At 37.1% G+C, this 8,329-nt stretch overlaps 1 long non-coding RNA gene across 15 annotated transcripts in view; it reads left to right on the forward strand.

Moving 5' to 3' along the window:
- The window catches only part of LOC124949950, a 118,521-nt gene that overhangs the window by 40,646 nt on the left and 69,546 nt on the right, over positions 1 to 8,329 (forward strand). For 14 of the 15 annotated variants that reach the window (XR_007101229.1, XR_007101222.1, XR_007101220.1 and 11 more), the window contains one exon: positions 703 to 938. The exons of the other annotated variant lie outside the window; for it this stretch is intronic. This is a non-coding gene — a long non-coding RNA (uncharacterized LOC124949950). The remainder of the gene's footprint in view (positions 1 to 702; positions 939 to 8,329) is intronic. 15 annotated transcript variants of the gene reach the window in all.

Consider the following 8,329-nt stretch of genomic DNA (forward strand, 5'->3'; position numbering starts at 1 on the left):
ATTTCGTCGCGAAATTTTGTAGAGAACTTTGTATTTGTATTGGAGACTACGAGAGTGAGTGAGAGAGAGAGAGAGAGTGAGAGAGGGAGGGAGAGAGTGAGTGAGGGAGAGAGAGTAGGGGGAGGGGAAGGGGGAAATACGTTCGAGCCTCAGTGTTAATTAAATCCGTAGGGATTTTTTTTCTTCCCCTCTTGCCTCACTTCGTTGCTCGGGAAGGACGCACTGAGCAGGAATTAATTGATCGCCACTAATTTGCTGGGGACTCGTGGTAATCCCTCTACGTACTCATCGTCCGTTGTACTGACTATACATAAAAATATATATATATATATATATATCTATTACGTATATGGATAATATATTCATGTAATACGTATATGCATATGTAATACCAAGTCGTCTAATGATACATTGGCGTGTTCATTTTATCGGAAAATAAGTGATAATTTATACGGCGAAGGATAATTGATTTTTCTATTCTTTTTATTTCTTTTTTTTTCCTCTCAGTCTTCTTCCTTCTTTTATTTTCTATATTTGATCGGAAAAAAAAAAGATAAATAAAAAAGGAAGTAGAAAGAAAGAAGGAAGAAAGAAATTAAAAGAAAAGAAAGAAAAAAAGAAAGAATAAAGAAATGAACAAGAAGAAAACAAAAACAAAGGAAGAAATGTTATATATATATATATATATATTATCATTTTCAGGCAATACTCCGGAGATTTGGAAAAGGGATGGAAAATGGTACGTCGTCAGGCAGAATTCCCAGTCGCGCGACCAAAAGTTTGAACGATCGTGCAACAGTTGACGCACCCTCCTCGTCCATTCTGGAAATCCGCCCCTATCGATGTTGGAGGACGAGCTACGTTGGAGAACGCGCGTGCTAGAAAGAGAGGGAGGGAGAGAGGGACAGAGAGAGAGAGAGAGAGAGAGAGAGATATCGGTGAGTGAGCGAGGGAGAAAATGTTAGGTAGAAGGGAAAAAAGCGCACGATAGAAAGAAGCACGAGGTCTCCCTCGTGGCAAGTTCGCACACGACGACGCGTGACGATGCATAAGCTGCCCATTTAGGCGCGTCAGCTTCCGGCGGACAACCAAATCGTTTGAGATTTCAAACGTCAGATACGGATAAGGTGACGTCATTTTTAGCGTCCCGGTTTTTATTATTTATTATCGATGATAATAATCCTCTACTTCTTATTTTGTTTGTTTATTTTTTTTATTTCTTTGCTTCCTTATATATATATATACATTTTTTTTTTTTTATTTCTAATCAATAAAATTATTTTCAAATACAACGAAATTTTCGATCTTGCAAGACATTTAACGATTCGTATATTTATAAGATTCTTGTAAAAAATTCTGTTTGATTTTATGATTAATGAGAATATAACGAAGAAAAGAAAAGAAAAAAAGAAAATTCCATAGAGACGATCAAATTTAGGATCCTTTTTATCGTAGGAGATAGAGAGAGAGAGAGAGAAAGAGAGAGAGAGAGAGAGAGAGAGAGAGAGGGAGAGAATAAAAGGGAGTAAGAGAAAGAGATAGATAGATAGACACAGAGAGAGAAAGAGGAAGAGAGAAGATCGTTGTAGTTTAGGATAGGTAGTAGGAGATAGAGCGTATATATTGGGTCAATTATACGGTGTAGAATTGGAGATAGGGCAGAGCGGCACTATGGGGTCCGTGAGTGGCGCTCCTGGGCTCGTTTGGTAACTCGAACGTGCCAGGAAAAGGGCGTCGGCTGGTGGCGACAGCGCCCTGCTAGCCGGGCCAATCGCACCCGTGGGATCCCCGGCTACTGCAATTGCCATCAACCACACGGTGTTGGATAATTGCTCGCGTGCAGTCGCGTTCACGTGTGCGCCTGCAGTTTTACGCTTCGAATACCCGCCGACCGATGATGACGATCCTCATCCACCTCCACCTCCACCTCCACCTCCACCTCCTCTCCGTCCTACTCCTCTTCCCTCTCTCTCTCTCTCTCTCTCTCTCTCTCTCTCTCTCTCGCTCTTTTTGTTTCTCTCTATATCTCTTTCCGCAAATTACTAGAACACTCGAGTCCTCATCATAGATAGAATCTTTTCTTTGTGAGAGATATATATATATAAAAGAAGCTTATCATTATTTTATTTTCTCTCCTTCTTTTCAAATTTCTATCTTTTTTTTCTTTCTTTAGTTTTTAACTTCTTTCTCAAAATTCGTTTTAATTTGTTTCTATATTTATTTCTTCATTTGTTTGTTTATATATTTATTTATTTATTTATTTATTTATTTATTTATTTATTTATTTATTTAAAAAGGTACAAAAATCATGGCCTGAATAATCCAGCGACATTAATCGTCCGAAATATTATTATTTACGACGACGTAAACAATCGATATTTTCGTGAATCTCCTCGCCCTCCTTCCCCCCCCCCCCCCTCTTTGCCCCCTTCCCCATCTCCTCCACTCGCCCTGCCCCACCCGTATGTACCATGTAACAGGCTTAGGTCTTGATGCATTTTTCATGGACTTTAGGATTCTTAGTCGTTGGCCCTACGTAGTAGAGTAGAGCAACAGAAACGATCATAAATCATCGGATTCGAGAGCAAGAAGTACGACGCGGCACGCAATTTCCGTTTCACAAACTATCGGAAGTGTTTGGGGGCTCGACTTCGATCCAAGAGAGAGGGAGAGAGAGGAAGAGTGAGAAAATTGGGATAGGAAGAGGGGAATGGAAAGGAAAAGAAAACAAAAAGAGGAATAGAAAAGATCAAACAAAAAATAAAAAGAAAAAAGAAATAAAAAACGAAGGAGGAAGGAAAAGGTGCGTGTCTTCCTCCCCGCCCTCCACCCCTCACTCCCTTCCTATCCCTCCTACCTCCTCCACCTCCAAAGAAAAAAAAGGATTTTGTTTCTTGTCACGAATACAACTATAGTTCTCCTCTGGCACTCTAAGGTAGCAACGAGTTCGCGTTGTGCCGGAAGGCCATTAGCCAAATTGCGAGGTGTCTGCTCGTTGCAGCGCTCTATTACCTCTAAGGATCCCACTTCCGATTCCTCCCGGTTCGCTTATCGAGAGCAATCATCTCGAATCGATCGTGGTGGCTTCGCCACTAGTACGCGACCGTTCCCCCGTTTAATCCATTCCCTCTCCTTTTTCTTCTTCTTCTTTTTCTTTTTCTTTCTTCTTTCCTCTTCTTCTTCTTCTTCTTCTTCTTCTTCTTCTTCTTCTTCTTTCTTCCTCCTTCTTATCGTACTTTTATCGATCAATGCATTTCGCACTACTTAATAATTCCAGTTAATTTTTCGTGGTAGCCGAGTTGAAGTCGAGTCGAGTCGAGTCGAATCGAGTCGTCGTTCCTTTTTCGGTATCTCTTGAATTCTTTAAGAGAAATGAGACTCGGTCGGATGATGGTCGGGCGGAGGGCAGGGGGTTGCTCGATGTGAGTGGGAGGAGTGGGATGGTTAGGATGACGAATATGTTACGTAGACATTGTTACACGTACCAACTAACAGTATGATATATACCTAGAAATTCTCTTTCTAAGAAATTTGCGAAAGATAAGAAGAGAATGAAAAAGATTAAAAAAAAGAAAAAGAGAGACAGAAAAAAAAGGAAAAGAAAATGAAGTGAAATGAAATGAAATGAAATGAAATGGAATGAAGAAAAAAAAAAAAAAGAAGAAAAGACAACTCGAGGATATAATTAATTGATCAAAGGATATTTATTCTTGTAATTATTAATATTAAGATTCGTTGCTTTGATATATTTTTAAATACTATTGGGCAAGATAGTCGTTTATGATAAAAAGTATCAATGTCAAGAAGAACAAAGAATAAGAGAATGAGTGAGAGAGAAAGAGTGATAGGGAGAGGGGGGGGGGGGAGAGAGAGAGAGTGAGAGAGAAAAGGAGTTCAACATCAAGAGGTTCGAACATCGAGAGAAGAAATAGGAAGAAGTGAGGTGTTCCGACGAGTTTTTCATCGAAATTTTCTTCGTATTCCAGTCATCCAAGAGAGCTGGAAGTTATCCAAGACTCTCTTGGATAGGCGTGTACTCTCCCACGGAAGCGATCCTTCGTCGACAAGTTCGACAAGATGTCGGTGCGCTCTTTTCTCATCATCATCTTCATCTTCTTCTTCCTCTTCTTCTCCTCCTTTTGCCCCCACCACTCTCTTTTTCCTTTCCTTTCTTTTTTTCTCTTTTTTCACTCTACTTCTTCTTCTTCCTCTTCTTCTTCTTTTTCTTTGATGGATCTCTAACTTTTAAATCGCATACTTAAGTCAATAAAAAGGGCAGGTAATTAATGAGAAATAGAGAGAGATAGAGATAGAGATAGGGATAGAGAGAAAGAGAGAGAGAGAGAGAGAGAGAGAGAGACAGGGATAGAGATAGAACTTATCAAAAGTGACTCTAACTTAGGAAGCATAAAAAAAAAATTTATATAAATACATGTATATAAGTACGTATGTACAAATATTTGGTATTGTATTAAAAATTAGTATTAAAATAGAAATGAAAGAAAAACATGGAAGAGAGAAAGAAGGAAGGAAGGAAGGAAGGAAGGAAGGAATAAGAGATAGATAAAGGAATAAGTGTATGTGAGTGTACTACGACATAAGGATCGATCTTCCTTCTTCGTTTTTTTCAAAGGAATTACGTAACTCGTCTAGACGAAGTCACGCAGTGTCAGAAGTATCTCTTGGCGAGTAAGAGAGAGAGAGAGAGAGAGAAAGAGAGAGAGAGAAAGAGAGAGAGAGAGAGAAAGAGAAAGAGAGAGAAACATAGAAAGATAGAATGGGAAGGCGTCTCTCGCGTGCGTCGCTCTGGTTATTTATTTTACCACGAGTTTCTCCTCACGCGCTTGTCTATGGATAAAACCGTGGCTTTGCGAGCCACACGGAAGAATCTCTATATAAGAGAGACAGACAGAGAGAGAGAGAGAGAGGAGAGAGAGAGAGAGAGAGAGAGAGAGAGAGAAAGAGAGGGAGAGAGAGAGAAAGAAAAACGAGAGAGAAGTGTGGCAAAAGGACAGGAAAAAGATAGAAAAAAAAAACTTGATGGAGATAGCGGAAAGGAGGAAAAGCGAGAGAGAGAGAGAAAGAGAGAGAGAGAAATTCGTAGAAGGTTTTCACTGAGTATGGAAATGATTAATGCATCCAACGATGGGCCTCTTTGGTCCATCATCCACTCTTGAAACATTCTATACATTATATCTAACCATTACGCATGTCTTCTTGCCATATATCCATCCCCCATCCAAATGTTCATCCCGAGTATGTATATAGTTCTCAATCTATGCTCTTATTCTGTCTATCCTCTTGCAGGCTAATCACTCTCTTGTTCGGCTTAATACCTAAATCTAGTTCGAAGTAATTAATTTTTAAGTTAGTTATATTTAAGGATATATATATATATGCATATGTGTGTGTGTGTGTGTGTGTGTGTGTATGTGATTGTGTATGTGTATACATATACAGGGATATTGACGAAAGATCTTTTTTTTCAGTAGTTTAGAATTTTTAACGAATTTCTTTTTTCTTCTTCTTCCTTTTCTTTTTTTTTTTTCAATTATAATTAATCATTGAAAATGTTCTTCGACACAATAATAATAATAATAATAATAATAATAATAATAATAATAATAATAATAATAATAATAATAATAATAAAAATAAAAATAATAATAATAATCCATTCATAATTTGCGAAGTGTTTAATGAATACTTGATATCTTTTTTTATTTTTGTTTCTATTTAATTATTTATTTCTTTTTTTTTTCATTTTTTTTTTTTTTTTTTTTTAAAGATAACGCGATAACTTTCTGATATTTGGTTAATGTCCAAAGATCACAAAGTCCGTTAATGCAAAGGAATTCGCTTTAAGAGTATCCGCCTCGGAGATCGTATTCCAATTTGAATCGCAAATTTTGATCCCAACCGAAAGTGGCCAGGACACAAAAATTAAGATCTTGGAACGCGTCTCCGACATTGCCACATTCCCGTATAGTATATACCGACGTGGCGGATCAGCTTGTGTACGTGCACGTTTCGCGTATTCATTTTCGTATATGCACACACGCACATATACACACACACACACACACACACAAACACTCACATACATACGTATATACATTCTAGTCGATGCGTTCGTTCGCCGCGTTGCTTTTTGGCATACAGATGACTGGCTGGCGCTGGCAAACGACTTTTTATTTTTTCTTTTTTTCTTTTTTTCCCATTTCTTTTTTCTTTTCTTTTCCTTTTATCTTGTTTCCTTTTCTTTTTTCTTCGTGTGCTTTCTCAAAAGGCATCACACACGGTCGTTTCCATTTCTGCGTTAACTAGATTCGTGCGTTTCAATACGAAGTGTCTTCTTTCATATATAACGGAATCTTCTCTTCGTACACACTTTTGGTTCTTTTTGAAGAAAGCTCGTTCGCGTACATAAGTATGTATGTACGTCTCGCGACGAGTATAATTCTCTTTGTAGTGTCAGTGTATTCTCATGAAAAATTTTCCTACCTACTGGAAATAATATCACCGCAGATCTTGAGAATAGAAAACTGTGATCTCACATTTAATGAATCTCTCGAAAGAATTACTACGTAGAAGAAGAAGAAGAAGAAGAAGAAGGAGAAGAAAAAAAAGAAAAAGAAAAATCTACATACTATTACGCGTAACTATATGTAATATATCAACGACGAATTATTTGTACGAAATATTTTATTTATTATTATACATAGACTTAAAGCAAAAACAAAAACAAAAAAAAATCGTCATTGAAATGACGTACAATTCGTATCCTTGATAATATTGATTAACACGATATTCTTAAATATTAAATAGCTTAAAAATATGTTAGGAGATAGGGAATAGTTAGATCGTATAATAATTTTTAAATAATTTGGATAAGTAATTAAATCTCAATATTCGTATGTTCGTTCTTATTTATTATTGTTACGTTGATTTTTTTACCCCTACACCCTTTTACGCTCTCCCCATACTTCCTTCATCCCTTCCTTCCTATCTTCTCTCCCCTCTCCCCCAATGCTCTCACTCCCCCTTTTTTGCCTCCCTTTCTCGCTTGTTCGAGCTTTCGTGCAGGTTCTTGGAATCACGTGCGTGTTCCCAGCGTATGCTTTAACTCGAGATATCGTTTGCACCATCTGAGAAGAAGAGGGGTCGAGTTAAGGTAGATATAGAACGCCGGTAGTGATGATGATGGCGGTAGTAGCGATGGTAGTGGTAATGATGATGGTAGTTGTAGTAGTGGTGATGGTAGTCGTTGTCGTCGTCCTCGTCTATATGATGTTGGTGAACGTGAAAAAGGGAAGGGAATATCTCTGAATTAAGACGTATGCACGAAAGGCGAGATTCGAAAACCCTTCGAACTGGTCACAACGCTCGTAGTAACTATGGCGGCTTCGCGTGATAACGATCGTTTGGTAAGCACGCTCGCGTTGTAATTCACCGGACAGCTTGTGTTCCCCTACTTGTACGACGCGTACGCTCGTTAAGTTTCGCTTGTTCTCTCTCATCCTCCATCTTTACATCCACCTTCACCATCCTCTTTATCATCTTCTTCTTCTTTTTCTTCTTCCTCTTCTTCTTCTTCTTCTTCTTCATCTTCTTGTCCTTCTTCTCCTTCTCCTTCTATTACTATTTCTATCGTGATATCTACGAACGATTTTGAAATTTCCATCGAACGGTGAAATCATCGAACCATATACCATATATATATATATATATATATCCCGTATCTCAAATTCGTCTCTCGAGAAAGTTTTATTATAAAATAGAAAAGAATCGTTTCGTTTCGATCTTCTTTTTATTTTTATTTTTATATATATATATATTTTTTTTTATCTTTTTTCTCTTTATTTTTTTTTTTTTTTTTGTTTTTTTACCTTCGATAGAAGAACATCGACGAACAATTTTGATCGTATAAAACGCTGATATCTAAGATATTTTTCCTTATCATTCGTTACACGTCATTTCGCTTAAGCGCTAATTTATTTTATTACTTACTAGTATTATTATCATTTATTACTCGTTATCATTATTCTTGTTATTGTTGTTGTTGTCGTTGTTGTTATTGTTGTTGTTGCTGTTGTTGTTATAATAATAATAATAATAATAATAATTATTATTATTATTATTATCATCATCAATGGATAATAATTTTCAGATCGATACGCACATGTAGTATATTTTTAGAACAGAATAACTAATACTTATCGACGATTTGAAAGTTTGCAAATTTTTCGTGTTATAAATAAAATGGTTCTGTTTAACGAACCGACGTGTGTCCATAATGTTCGTTTATATTCCGATATTTCTACGTTGC

The sequence above is a fragment of the Vespa velutina genome, chromosome 6, assembly GCF_912470025.1.
Source record: "Vespa velutina chromosome 6, iVesVel2.1, whole genome shotgun sequence".
NCBI classification, from domain to species: domain Eukaryota; kingdom Metazoa; phylum Arthropoda; class Insecta; order Hymenoptera; family Vespidae; genus Vespa; species Vespa velutina.